Genomic DNA, 16,032 nt, shown 5'->3' with positions numbered 1-16,032 from the left:
TGATCCTTGTATATTACTGAGAAAATGTGTGTTACTGGAAAAATACTACTGTTGTACGAGAATTGGGATTTAAAAATGGAAATACATGATTTACCCAACTTGTGTGGCATGAATGTTATTTTTCATGAAAAATATCATGATATGAAAGATTTTACGAGTATAGCATGTTTTCAGGGATTACGTAATAATGCAGTAAATGATAATTTTGAAATACATGATAAATGATTTATTTTCAAAATAATATATAGATATGTTTGGCACAAGGCCGTAATTATGATATGTTCGGCAAGAGGCCGTAATTATGTTATGTTCGGCACGAGGCTGTAATTACGATATGTTCGGCACGAGGCCGTAATGATGTTATATATATGATCATGTATTATATGTTATCAAAACCCGGATGTTAGTTTAGTTCAGTTCAGGGGCTCGGTACCGTAGCTTATAGATCAGATGTTTATGATTAGATTAGTGCTAACCACCCCACGAGGGGGTGGGAGATGGATAGTCGATGTGGCTTTCAATAGAGTGTGGACGTCCACCTAGCAGTCCAGACCAGGGTGTGGCGGGCCCATCGTACTTACAGACATATTTGACTCAGTAGTGGTTGGCCAGCCATTGTCGGGTCTCCCCTTCGGGCTGCACAACCCGTCATGGGGGGGAATACATGACACCAGTTAACTATTCATCCTGGGTATGTTTTCAGTATTATCAGTATAATAAATGTTTACATACGATATGATTTATCAGCAATTATGTAAGTATTTGATTATTCAGTATGTGATGATAAATGTCTACAGATATATGAAATGTACTGTATATGTATAATTACATTAAATATTCATGTTGCCACACAGCTGTATTTAGTTTATTTTCCCTTACTGAGAAGTGTCTCACCCCCAAACATTAAATGATTTTCAGGAAACCCGAAGAGACCGGCGGGTCAGGGTCGCCGTTGAGTGATTGGAGCTTCCCTACTAGAAGGGTAAGCGTTGAACTAGGATTGGGAGATTTTTGTTATATGATCCTAGTGTTATTTTGACTTTTTGGAGGTTGGTATATAGTAACAACATTTTGATGATATAGTAAACTCTAGTATTATACTTTATGAATGGATGATTGAGATTTTATATTTACTGCTGCTTAGGTTTCCGCTGTAATTGACAGGTGTCCCCGTTACCCACGGGTTCGGGTCGACCTTATTATGCTTCATTTTATATTAAGAAATTGAGGTCGTTATAGATCGTCTCTGCAACCTCCGACATTCTTCATGAACAATGATCTCTTGGCGACTAAGGCCAATCACTCGAAACGGAAACCACCAGCAATGACGGCTGGAAAAGGTAGAAATAAGAACGGAAACTGCGCTAAGAAATTTCAGCAATGACGGCTGAACAGAAAAAGTGCAAAAATACTCTGTTTTTGAACCAAAAAACAGGGTAAAATAGGGTACAAAGAAGCAGTAGCACGGTCTTGGCAATGAAGGCCTGTGTGAAGAGGTTTTTAATCTCAGAAAAGAGCTTTAGGCTCTGATACCATGACACAAACTGAGAAACACTTCGTGGAAGAATTTTCTTCATTCTTCCGAATAATACACAAATAGTTAGCTATATACATCAACCATCGCAGCAGAAAAGGAAAAACTAACTAGGCTATATCAGATCCCATGATCTATGGGATATTCTAATAGAATAGGAAACTAGCGTCAGATCCCATGATTTATGGGACATTCTAACCGAATTGGAAACTAACCAAATCAGCCTAATTCTAGGAATACAGGCCGTTACAAAAATTTCCTAAAATAGCTAACTATACACGTATAGAATACAAGTCATTAAACATGTTTTCCCACACAATATATTAGCATAGGAGGGAAATACAAAGAAAAGGCTAATAAAATTTATGGAAAAAAAAAATATTCAAAAACATTTACAAGGCTGTAAACAAGTCAAGCTACTTGTAAACACTCAACTATGGCTCAATTGAAATCATTTATTATATGAGCTGATCTTGAGCCCAATTTTGAGCTCGTCAACTAAACAAACCAGCTTTATAGGCTCGTGAGCTGGCCTTTTTACCAACTCAGCCAGCTAGTTTATTGGTCTGTTACCATCTCATGAACTATATCAATATTAAGCTCGTTAAATATTTTATTTCTAAATTTTGAAATATAATTTTTTTTTAATATATATAACAAAAGAAGATATCATTAACAGAAAGAGAATTTACAAGAGGGAGAAGGAGAAATCTCCCGAGACAACCTGAGACACTCCAAGACTAAACGAAAAACATAGAAATTGCCCAAGAAAAAAATTATCCAGTCAACGTGTTGCTTCCATCTCTTTGCAGCTCCTGAAAGCTTGCCTCTTTAAAAAATCCATACCCGACACATCACAAAGAGGCAAAAAAATACTTTAATTTTTCCAAAACCAACATCAGATATAACTTTTTACCAGAAAATATCCAAGTATTACGTTCCATCCATAAACCCCATAATACTGAGAAGCCACACTTCCATAAAGTTGCCTTGTCCTTTCTTCTACCAAAACCTGCAAAGGATATTTCTAAAAATTCTTCCACCAAGGGAGGACAAACCCAGCTTTCTTCCATAATGCCAAAAAGCATATTCCAAATACTCCAAGCAAATTCACATTGCAAAAGAAGGTGAGAAGTTGTCTCGGAGTTCTTGTAACAAAGCTTACATACATTGGGAGAGAGAGCCTTCATAGGTCTCCTATACAACAAGTTATTGTATTTATCTTATTAAGCACAAGCAACCAAGTGCAAGCCTTTATTTTAGGGGGAACCTTAGCCTTCCAAATAGTAGTATAGCAAGAAAGAAGAGTTGAAATGAATCAAAAGTTCAAGAAAAGATTTGCAAGAAAATACATCTAACTAGTCCAAAGACCAAAAACGAACGTCCTTCCTTGAAGAAAAATTACTGCCACTCAATAAAGATAACAAAAATGACAATTCCATCATCTCCCTATCATTTAGAGGTCTCCTAAAATGAAGAATCCAGGAAACCAAAGTACTACTTAATTCACCAACAAAAAAAATAAAATGATTTTATTTTGTTCAGAACTTAGATGAAACAAACGAAGGAAAGAAGTAGAAAATGATGCATTTCCTAGCCAAGGGTCTTTCCAAAAACGAATATAAGAACCCCTCCCCACCTCAAGTTTAGTGTGAGGGCTGAAAGAAGGATAAATTTGAGAAATGGATCTCCACCGACTCCCCAAAGAACATCTTAAATTAGCATTGGTATCTCACCCATTCTCATCTGTCCTAAACTTACTTCTTATTACTTTATGCCAGAGGGACGATTCTTCTAAAGGTAAGTGCCATAGCCATTTAGCTAGAAGAGTGGTGTTTTTAGACACCAGCTTGCCAAGACCCAAAACCCCCCCTTCTTTTTAGATCCACAAACCTCATTCCAACTCACTAAGTGGTCCTTATGACTCCCCCCACCAAACCACAAAAACTTTCTCATGATTCTCTCGAGCTTGCTAGCCATCCTCACCGGAATCCTAAAGATAGACAAGAAATATAACAGGATGCTAGTAAGACAAGCCTGAATCAAAATAATTCTACCCCCAACAGAAAAGAGGACTCCCTTCCAACCATCTAATCTCTTCATCACCCTTTCCACTACTGGGTTCCAAAAATCTATAGCTTTAGGTTTACCCCCCAAAGGGACACCTAAGTATGTCAAAGGCCAATCCAAAATACCATGCCCCATTTTGTTTGCCCACTCCCTAACATGCTCAATTGGCACATTCATGGCTGCTAAACCACTCTTCCCCATATTATTTTGAGCACAGACACCCTCTTGAAAATATGAAGAATACCCAAATATTCCTAAAACAGAGACTGTGATCATTTACAAAGAAAATGGTGTCATCAGCGAACTGGAGATACGGTGTTGCTGAAAATTCTTCCATGATGGAAAACATGCACCGGATTTAGGCTTTTGGGCTTCCGTGCTGATGGTGGCTGTGACAATTAGGGTATAGGTCTCAGAATCTCGCTCCGGTACCGAGTTGAATGATTGGGTGAAATGGAAGACCTAATCACAATGATAGGTCTCTCCCTTTATTTATAATATACGTCAAAGTACATATCAATTACCATAATGACCTTACTAACTCTTACTTGTTAACATAACACTCACACACTAACAATGCTGAATGACTAAGATAACCATCAACAATAAGAATAATGAAGAAGCATAAATAACCCCTGAGCATAAGCTCGGGTGGTAAAAAAGAGACTGAGGTGGGCCGCTTGACGGTATAAACCCAAGTTCAAACTCTGCCAGCTGAGTGCATATCCGCGATCTACATCCTACGCAGGTGGAGGGCACTGTCGGCGTAGGCCTGCGACTAGTACGAAGGAGGGGGGTGGCACCCAATGATCCCGAGACACCCAAAAAAAAAATGTAGTAGTATAAATATACACTCACACATAATTTTTTGTTAGTGGCAGTTTAAGACAAAAGTAAATTTTTTGCGCTTATCAAATAACTTAGTCGAATTAAAGGATCCAAAATACATTAAAACTCTTTCTAAGAAGTGTTAAAAGCTTAAAACATGCAAATACAGTAATAAGCATAAGCTTGTGCGTGCTTGAAAAAACTTCACGGTTGTTACACCCACTTCCCATTATGTAACAACTGCTACTCCAACTTCGCCCTACACCCGTTACCTTTACATTATGCTACCTGCTACCGCAATTTAAAAATTGTTTGGAACTATTTATGTAAAAGTGTTTTACAGAAAAAGTGCTGAATTTAATAAGTGCTAATAATAAATGTTGAACAAGAAAATTGCTCAAAGTTATAAGTGACTTTTGGTTGTGTTTAAAATAAGTGGTATCTAATTTTATTAAAGGGTACCATATGATTATTTTAAAACATATTTTAAAATTCATTTATTAATATTTTTAATTAAAATTTCATTGAGAAATATTTTAATTATTTATAATTAAAATTTAAATATTTTTTATTAAAAATAATATAAGATTATTATTTTTAATTAACAATAATCTTGTTATTAATGTATAATTTAACATACTACTATCATATTAAATTATGATAAAAATAATATTACTAATTAAATTCAAAATTTTAATTTATTTAATGTTAATTTAAATTAATAAATAATTCTTCTTCAATTCAGAATTGATTGATAATAATTAATATGTCATAATACGTAGTAAAATAATATATATAGTTATTTTTAAATATATTTAAAAAAAAATATTAATATTTTATAGTTAGAAATTAAAATGATAATATATTAATTTTCTAATTAAAATTATAAATAATTTCTATTAATCAAAATAATATAATATTATTTATTAATTAACAATAATCTTGTTACTAATGCATATTTATACCATATGATTATCACATTAATTTATGTTAAATATAGTATTAATAACTAAATTAAAAATTTTAGTTTATTGAATGTTAGTTTAAATTTATAGATGGTTTTTTTATTCATTCCCAAATTTAATTATATTTCATTAATAAATAATAGGTTATAATGCATAATAAAATAATATATGGTCAATTTTAAATTAACAATTTAATTAATAATTATGTTAACTATTGCTTTTAATTAATATTTAAATATCTTTATTAAGTAAAAATAAGATAATATTATTTTTTGATTAACAATAATCTAGTTCTTAATTTATATTTATAACATAGGATTATCATATTAATTTTTATTAAAATAATATTATTAATTAAATTAGTATTTTTAATTTGTAATATTAATTTAAATTAATAGATGGTTTTTCTTATTTATTCTAGAATTGAATTATGTTTCATTAATAATTAATATATTATAACAAACAATAAAATAGTATATGATTATCTTTTAATGTATTTTTTAAAATTATAAAATGGCCACTAAATTTTCTTATATTTACAAAATTAACCCCACCTATGAACAGCGCCACTTATAAGTGACCAAAAAACTTAGATTGCTTCTCAAAATTCACTTAAATAGTTTTCAAAAAAGTGGTTTTAGAAAAGTACTTTTTGCAATAAGTGTTTGTTGCAGTACAAGTCAAACGCCACTTTTTGGTAAAAGTACTTATTTTAAGTGATAAGTGATATAAGCATTTATTTTTTAAGTGCTCCCAAACGGGGACCTAAAACCATGCTTGGGACCACATCTATAGTGATGGTAGCTCCATAGGAAGCTCAATATTACACTTATAGAACTCAACCAACAAATAAATTATGGAAACTCACATGGTAATTCAAGACCTCAAAAGGAGCTTCCCGAGCTATGACTAGAAGCAACACTTGCTTTCTAAGCTCACTTGCTCAAAAAACCCTATAATATAGCAATTGGATACTATACAAGACCTAAAGGGTTAGCTCATTCTAGAACTTGGGATCCTTCATTGTGGGCTTTATAATGATCCTTTTGTCTTCGTATATATATACAAACAACCATGGTTGGACACAACAAGCTAGATCATCATAAAACTGCAAGTGCCCTGATAGGACATGGGGCCACTGGGGCCACATCCATAGGGCTACATCACAATAAATTGTCCAGTTTAATCAGTTCACTATAGAAGGATGGGGTGTAGCTCTCCCTTGCATTTCAATCTACCTAGACCAGCTATGGGGATTACATTCATGCTACTACACCCAAGTAATGACCAACTCATATGTCCCATCCCCACATTTGATGGAAGTGTGAAAATTAGTGGTCAGTTTTTGTTTCTCAAAATCTACATTAATGGACAAGACATGCTTCACCAAACTAGCATGATTTTCATCCTCCTTAAAATCATCCACTTGCTCACCCTCATCTCCCAAGTATTTGACGTTTACAACATGATCCTCACAATCAGGCATATCATCAATCTCATGCTTCAAAACTAAGGCATGTTGGGGACAATGAGCACCTATGTGTTTTGTAGCGTGGCAAGGATAACACTACAGAAATGAGCTACTAGCTTGAAGAATGCTAGATCTACAAAAACGAATTACCTAATGGGAATCTACCTAAGACGTCATACTCTCTAGGGATAGACTAGAGACTAATCCTAAATTGAGGAAAAGATTTGAATTGATGAGACTCACTCACCTAAAATGATGACCTATGAGGAATCTTGAGGTCCTTTGGATGCAATAGCTTTCAAATAAGTTGCCTCAAAAAACTCAAATGAATATGATTGGACCTCTATCCTAACATCCTCCTTAAGACCAATGAGGAACATGTTGATTGTGCAATGTGTGGCCTCAACAATATCATTCCAAAACAAAAGCTCTGCAAATCACTATAGTGATGGTTTGTCAATAGTTCAAGAGCTCGCTAAACAACTAGAAGCAGCAAGCTACTCCCCTTTCAACTGTTGCCTCATCACTTCCATTAGGTAATGGAAGGTTCAACTAACTTCTAGAGGGTCTATTGTATAGTTTTCCATTACTTCTTGGCTTGTCTTACAAGTTTCATCTTGAAAAACTAAACTTTGTCTCACCTCTTATGTGGTACCCATCAAAATGGTCCTCCATCTCTCCTCAAAGTAGTCCTCCATCTATTTTACCCAATCTAGGAAGGAAGTTGGATCTAATTTGCCATCATAAGTTTGCATTTCTACCTTGACCCTCTTATTGATATATTTTAAGTCCTCTCAATCATGTCTAAACGAATATGGTGTATGCCTAGGGTTAGTTTGGTACTCCACATTTTTTTTTCCCGATAGCAAAAAAAGGATCTATTAATGAAGTACTCCACATTATCAACCTCATCAAACTTATCCTCCTCGAACCTAAACCTAGTTTAAGGCTGGAGGGGATGCAGTAGTCAACCTGTGGTCTAGGGGCCTAACTCAACGTGTTGAATGCTATAGGAGCCCCTTACACCTAGGGTGGGAAGAATGCCCATGTAACATTCCTACATTGAATATGTGTTAGGGAGATCTTGGACTTATAAGGATGGTTTGGATACTAACCATGTGAGGCGCCTTTTATAGGACAAAACCATGAGGCTACTGGGCTAAAGCGGACAATACCTCACCAAAATTGGGCCCAAGACCATTAAGTTTGGCATCAGAGCGACCATAGGACTACTATCATATGGGTGGATCCTCCACAGAGGTGTAAGCCACTCTGATGAGTGGCATAAAAGATCAAACGGGAGAGCATGCCATGGTCTACATTAGATGTGTACTAGGAAGATCTTGGGCTTATAAGGATAGTTCGAACATAAACTATGTGATGCGCCTTTTATAGAACAAAACTATGAGGTCGGTGAACCAAAACAGATAATACCTTGTTGGAGCTGGGCTTGAGACCATTACACCTAGGCTGACCCTACTGAATATGGAGATTCATTAGGTTTCCAAAGTGACGACAAGTGACATGAACCAAAAAGACTACAATGCACACACATAAGGCTATTTAATATAATGCACATGATTTGACATGGTCCTACATAGTATGAAAACAAGGGACTATAGGTATGAACTATGAACAAGGATTCAAGCAAAGGAACTCATAAGAAAAAGCAACTTTTTTTAGATGAAATCTAGAAGCTTGGAATTATGAAAATTACTAATTAATCATAGTCATTTAAATTTTAAACATTAATCAAGATGAATGGGAGAATTTTGCTTACTTCACCAAAGACTCTTAAGCACAAATTGCAAGGTCATGCAATTTTCTCTAACTAGCCTCCCAAATTTTTCAAATCCTCACAGAACAACCCACTAGTTACTAGAGTCCGAATCTGGTGCTGGCAGGAAAATGCCACAATGGATTCTGATTCTTGATGCTGGCAGTGACAATTGGCTCTCCAAATTGCTGACAGGACAGTGACAGTCCAATTTATAGTAAGTCAAATCAATATATTACTCATGTTTGCAAAATATTATACCTGGAATCAAAATATCATGCTGCAGATTAAAAAATTTCAATTGCTGGACTTCAGTCGCATGTGTGGTCGCAGGTGATGGTCGTCTGGCTAAAGGCAGTTCATGGGGTGGTGAAGTGAATGGTACTAGCAGTGCGAAGAAAAACTCCAGCATAAGTCGGATTTTGAAGCAGCGACAATCGGAAAATTTTTGGCTGCACTTGGCAGATCTCCAGTGGTCAAAAAAGCAATGAAATTTCAAGGGTCAAGGGGTTCTGTCTTTAATGGTGATGGTGGTGCTGCAAAAATTTTTCAGAAAAGTGGTGTTTGAGACGAGTGGCAGTGGTTGTAACTTCTGGAAATTTTGAAGGAATTGAACAGCGATTGTGTGACTGTGACTGTGACTGTGACTGCTTTAATTGCCTTTGTATTTGTAACATTTCACATCAAAAGAGGGATACTGTAATATTGGCTGAGTGGCTATGGCACGGATGATCATGATTTGCTTTGGCACCAAACTGATGCAGGACCGTAGCATAAACAGAAACAGAGAGTTGGAAAGGGAATCAAGGGAGAGAAAGGAAAGAGGAGAAGAAAAGAAGAAGTAGAGAAGGGAGAGGGCTGCATGAAGGGGAGAGAGAGGGGAAACAGGAAACCAGTTCTGAATTCAAATGTGAGAACTGTTCCATACACTACAAGTTTACAACTACCAAAGTGTGAGAACTTTTCCATACACTACAAGTTTACAACTATCAAAGTGTACCCTACATCTAACTAAAACATATAATCACAAACTAACCCCAACATAACAAAAAATCATACAACACAAACAAAAGTTTTTTACATGTACAGTGTAATAACCCAGATAATTATTGGAATTAAAGAATAAAGAAAAGAGAGGGGAAAAGGATTTTAAAAGGGAGTTGGCAAGGCCTCGTCGACGAACGCGGAACGTTCGTCGACGAATCGTTTGCTTGGGCTCATCGACGTGGACGTGTGTCTCATCGACGAGAATTTATCGAGAGGCTATTTTTTAGAGTCTGAAATTCATCGACGAGGGCAGCATCTTCATCGACGAACTGCCTTCATGGACTCGTCGACAAAGGGACGTGGCTCGTCGACGAGGCCACATGGTCAGTATTTTTATATATAGCCTAAATCAGATTTTTCTGCGAAAATTCATTTCTCCCCAGTTCTTTCTCTCTCTCTAAAACGCACCCTCTCACTTCTCTCTAGATTTCTGGCTCCGATTCTCCCCGGTTCGATGATCAGAAGCTACCACGATGATCCTGGGGAGATTCTCTACAATCTAACTGGAGCGGAAATTCGATTGGAGCAGTTTGGAAACCATCCTGAAATTTGGGTAAGTAGATTTTTAGGTATTTTCAGTATTACCAGTATTATTTAAGGCCAGATTTTGCATACTATGAGAATATACTGATATTTTGTGGAATAAATTTGGAGTGTCATATTTTCAGGAATAGGGTGTTTTGGGACCGTATAGTCATGGGTTGAGGACCCCAACGGGTATCTGTTCCGGAACCCAGGTAAATTATGGGTTAAGAGAATTATGACTAGGTAATTTTAAGAATTATGGGTGTATTGATTTATTGGAAGATATGTGAATATAAATGCAGGTTTTTGAGGTTGGTGCACCAGGGATGCGAGAGTGGAGTGTTAAGTGGAGGCTAGCCTCTCAATCAGATAGGTAAGAGAAATATGCTATGCTAGAAATTTTAGAAAGTTTACCAGAAAATCATGTATGTATTAGTATTATTATTCAATTTTTCAGAATTTTATTATTATATCAAGAAATGCAAATTTTAGAGTATGGAATTTAATTACTCTATTGTGTGGCATGAGTTTGTTATAGTTTAGTATAATATTTATACAGTTTTACAAACATCATGTTTTACAGTTTATTAGTAGGAAAATATTGATATCAGTTTTCAGAAAATATGATTTAAAGTATTATTCAGAATTCCATGACTTCAAATCCATAACACTCGGTTATTCAGTTTATTTAGTTATTCAGTCAGAAATTCAGATTATGCAGATTAGTTTAAGATGTTATGGTAATTTCAATATCATGGTAAGAACAGTAAGATAATTATATATATATATATATATATATATATATATATCAGTACTAAATAGTATCATACCCTGTGGAAATATTCAATCAGATTCAGACAGCAGAGCATGGTACTGTTGCTATTTTATATCAGAATGCAACCACATACCTCAGATAGTGTGTGGATTCCGTCCAACCGTGCCAGGAGAGATTGCAGTCTCCCCAGAAGACTAGGTTAAGGTGGCCGGTTTGACGAGGTAGTAGTGTGCCCGGAGAGACTGCAGTGGGCCAAATTATTGGTTGATAGAGATTCAGATTGACTTGTCTGGTAGGCCAACCAGAGTAAGTCCCGCCTACGAGCCGCACAACCCTGTCATGAGGGGTTAAATCATGACATCAGTTCCCAGGGTATTATCACAGATGTTTCTATATAAATATATATATACAGATATACAATGCAGCAGCAGTTTTATTATAATATAAAATTATGTGTGACTAGAAAACTTAGATATCCAGTTGTATTTTGAACTATAATTAATGTGATCTGTACAGTATACTAGACTAGCAGCTTTACAGTTTCAGTACTATATTAGTAAATTAAATATCTAACTCAGTTGCCACACACTAGTAATAGCATATTTCCTCTTATTGAGTGTGTCACATCCCAATGACTTAACATTTTTCAGGTGATCCAATTAGGCGAGCAGATTAGGCTTGTGGGTAGAGAAGTTTTTGCGCTGCCTTTTCTGAAAGGGTGAGTGTTTCTAAGGCGTTGGTTGTTTAGGGTAGATCCCAGGGTTTTGAAGGATGTCACTGGGAACTTCGTAATGTATATTTTGGGACTTTTCAGATTTCTAGTATTGTAAATATTGTTTATAGTTTTTATGTTTACCGTTGCTTAGGAATGTATTGCGTACAGAGTTTTCCTCAGTGCTCCCTTGGACCTGAGATGTTTTCAGCAGGTAATGCAGAGAGATTGGCTATATATTATATTTATAAATGTATTCAGAAAAAAAAGTTGGCTTTTAAAAGCATGTCGTTACACACAGTGTCCTAAAGATTGCAAATAGGCGCCTAAATGATGTAGGCAGTCTTCTGTCACTAAGGCTGATCATGGCATTCACTTTGACTCCTTACATGATTTTTACCCCATTTTGTGTACGTTCTTTCTTCTTTTGTTAAATCTCTTCTTTTCTATCAAAAAGCACAGGATTAACACAAATGAGTTGTAACATGCAAGGACACCCTGAATTGCTATCAGCCCAGGTATTGCATAATGTGTCTAGAGTCTAAAAATAAATTTGCATCTCTTCCTACATTGTTGAGTGGCTAGACAACTTTGGGCTACCCTTTTCTTTGTATTTGGTAAAGCTTGGATAAGCAAAAAATGAATAGTTTGTGGACTTTAGTGCATGTTTTTATGAAAGAAATGCAAGAATAATTAATGTCAAAACAACATCTTTCCATTTGTTATGAGATAGAGTCATTCTTCTCACTTATTTTTGGATACATTCTTTTTGGAATTTTTGGGCGATTTCCTTGACTAAGCTTTAAAGGGATGGAGAGCTGAACTTTTATAAGTGCTTTCAGCTGATCTTTGGAGGATCACTTGCTCTCTACAGTTCGTACTTCTTCCTCTCATTCATTAAGGAATTTCTTTCTAGAAAAAAAATTCTCACATTCCTCTTGATCCCCAAGTCCAAAGAATAGCATGCAAAGCGCACTTCCAAACAACAAACTCCAAGGAAAACATAATCTTTGGGAACAATTGCAAGAAGATCAGCAAAATGTTGCCAGCTTAACTTTGATAAGAATTCCAACTTCGATATGCTACAATGTTTCATTTCCATAGTAGAATCACAGGGGAATAACAAGGCTGGGGAACATAGCAGGGGCTAACCCCACTGCTCATAATTCCTAAACAATTTAAAACTAGGATTCACAAAGGATAATGGGAAAAAAGTGTCCCAAAAAAATATTATGGAGGCTCTATATATAGCATACCCAACTATGTATCCTAGCTGAAATGAGAAGACTCCTTTAAGAGACTTTTAGACAATATTCAAACAGGCTGGAACATTCCAAGTGTTAACATTCATACTTCAATGCAAGATACAATTACAAAGAGAGGGAGAGAGAGTAGTTGTACAAGAGCCAACCCTAGTTACATGATAGTAAACCTAATTAACAAGCCTAACCAATTATACAAACACTAAAGTGCCCCTACTTAATATATAAGATATTATATATAATCTAACATCCCCCCTCAAACTCACGATGGCGCACTGAGAAGCATCGAGAGTTTGCCGAGTAGAAACTGGAAACGGCCAATAGTATGAGACTTTGTGAAGAAGTCCGCCAATTGCATGGTAGAGGAAATGAATAGGAGAGAAATAGTACCAAGGTGAAGATGATGTGGTGTGAGATGACAATCAATTTCAATATGCTTAGTGCGTTCATGAAAGACAGAGTTATAAGCAATCTGAATAGCATTGGTGTTGTCACAATACATAGGAGTGGGTTCAGCAAGGAAGACATCCATGTCAGCAAGTAACCAACGCAACCAAACTATTTTAGCAGTAGTTGAAGTCATGACACAATACTCAGCCTAAGTAGAAGAACGAGAAACTACAAATTGCTATCTGCTTTTCCAAGAAATGAGAGAGTCGCCAAGAAAAATACAAAAACTAGCTATGGACTTGTAGTCTGTACAATCTCCAGCCCAATCAGCATCTGAATAAGCTCAAAGTTCTAAAGTAGATGTAGAAAGGAGTAATATACTCTAATACAATGTCCCTCTAATATAACATAAGATATGGAGAACAGCAACCCAATGGATTGTAGCGGGAGAGGAGAAAAACTAAGTCACAATATGAACCGCATATGTAACATCAGGCCGAGTGATGAAGAGATAAACCAAACTGCCAACAATAGTATGGAATAGAGTTGGATCCACCAATGGAAACCCATCAGAAGAGGTATAATGAACATTAAGTTCAAGAGGAGTTTCTACATTCGAATATCAGTAAGACGTTCTTTTTGAATGACATCTACTGCATATTTAGACTGAGAAAGAAGATAACCTTTAGGAGAATAGGCTACCTCAATGTCAAGAGAGTATCTCAAAGGTCCCAAATCTTTCATATCAAAGTGGTGGTGCAACTCTGATTTCAACTGTGCAATCCCATCTCTATCATTTCCAATTAAAATCATATCATCTACATAAATACGCCCAACAGATGTAGAATGAGTAAACAAGGCAGAATCATGATCACTTGAGCGGAAGCCAAAAGAACAAAGCACTTCAGAGAACATCTCAAACCAAGCCTTGGGAGCTTGTTTAAGACCATACAAAGCTTTCCTCAATCTACAAACCACTCCTGGATGATGAGGAACACCAGGGGTTGGAAACATATAAACTTCCTCTTTGAGATCCCCGTTTAGGAAGGCATTCTTGACATCTATGTTGGGGTTCTAGGAGCAACAATCACACCACAAGAAAAAATAAACAAACAAAATAAACACTAGGATTTAACATGGTTTGGTCCAAACTGACCAACGTCCACGGAGCACACCGAACTTCACTAAAACTGGGAGAAAATACAAGAGGAGGAGGAAGCAACTACACTCCACTCAATTCAACTCACACACCTCCCTCTCTCTCACCTTCAACTCAATTACTCTCACATTCACTCACATATTTTCATGCACAACATCTCCATTTATATAGATGGATGGGGATGGACATAAATGGAAGATGGTAATGAAGTTTAATGGGGTGATTAAATGAGACAAGTTGGGATTAGCACCGACACTCCAGTGCATCAAAGTTGGCTCTCCACAGCTCATCAAGGTTGTGTATCTCTACAGCTCATAAAGGGCTCATCAAGACTCCATTTCCATCTTAGCTCAACAATCTAACAGTGAGAGGTTCCATTGGTTAATAGAAGCTACTGCAATCAAAGTACGTACAGATGTTATCTTAGCAACTGGTGCAAATGTCTCCTCATAATCAAAACCAACTTTTTGAGTAAACCATTTTACAACCAACCGGGCCTTATATCTTTCAATAAAATCATCATACTTAGTTTTGATCTTGTAGACCCAGCGACATCCCACTACTGTTTTACCAGGGGGAAGGGGTACCAACTCCCACCTGCTGGTCTTATGAAGAGTAGCAAGTTCTTCTTTCATAGCCTATTAACAAAGAGAGTCAAGGGCTGCCTCCTTGTAGGAAGCAGGCTCACAATGGGAATGAAGAGAAACTAAAAAAGTAGCAAAACTAGAAGAATAACAAGAATTAGACATAAGAACATATAAAATCAAAATGAGAAGGGGGCTTTGGAAGCAATAAACAAATGTTCCTAGAGTATGCAATTCATCCATCGCGGGTAACATCCTAACAATCCAACATCTTCCATAATCTTAATTCAAAGAAATAAATAACAATGCAGTTCTCAATCAAAACAAAGCATCGAAATCAAGACCCAAAACCCAACAAAATAAATATAAAAAATCAGCAACAGAGCTCAATCACAAAGCACAGGACCAGACAAGGTATAATGGATACCATCCATGTGATTGCCAAGAAAACGAGGGGAAAAGAAATGAAAAATTTTTTAAAAATTGAATATTAAGTATAACATTACCAATGAAAAACTCAAATCAAGAGCACCCAATACTTATACGACTGCGCAGCAAAGCTTTTTCTTCTTTTCAAAGTTCAAGCATTGAAAATCATTTGGTGGGTTTTCTCCGTAAACGTCAAACAGGAAGTAATGGAGATGAGAACGCAAGTCTGGCGGTTCGATTTGAAGGAGACACTTTGGATGTTGGGGTGGAAACGATTGAGTAGAGGGAGCGGAGCGAGTGAGAGAAACATTAGTGCATGTTTGATAAATAGTTTTTTTTTTTTTTTTTATTTCCAATAAAATGACACTATATTTTTTAATTGTTAAAAATTGTAAGGGTCAATAAATTTATAGAATCGAAAACAAAAATTAAAAGTTACAAATAGAGACTAAAAATTAAAAATTATTTCATTAATATTTTAAAGTTTAACATAAATTAAAAACT

At 35.9% G+C, this 16,032-nt stretch overlaps 1 long non-coding RNA gene across 1 annotated transcript in view; it reads right to left on the bottom strand.

Moving 5' to 3' along the window:
* The window catches only part of LOC131153229 (uncharacterized), a 22,123-nt gene extending 6,296 nt beyond the window's left edge, over window positions 1–15,827 (bottom strand). The window contains exons 1-2 of the long non-coding RNA XR_009136192.1: window positions 15,606–15,827; window positions 11,126–11,326 (exon numbers count right to left, since the gene is read on the bottom strand). This is a non-coding gene — a long non-coding RNA (uncharacterized LOC131153229). The remainder of the gene's footprint in view (window positions 1–11,125; window positions 11,327–15,605) is intronic.
* Window positions 15,828–16,032: the final 205 nt, after the last annotated feature.

Source organism: Malania oleifera, chromosome 4 (genome assembly GCF_029873635.1).
Source record: "Malania oleifera isolate guangnan ecotype guangnan chromosome 4, ASM2987363v1, whole genome shotgun sequence".
In the NCBI taxonomy this organism is placed as follows: Eukaryota; Viridiplantae; Streptophyta; class Magnoliopsida; order Santalales; family Ximeniaceae; genus Malania; species Malania oleifera.
The sequence above is the reverse complement of the archived record's forward strand: the minus strand, read 5'-3'. Positions and strand labels throughout refer to the sequence as shown.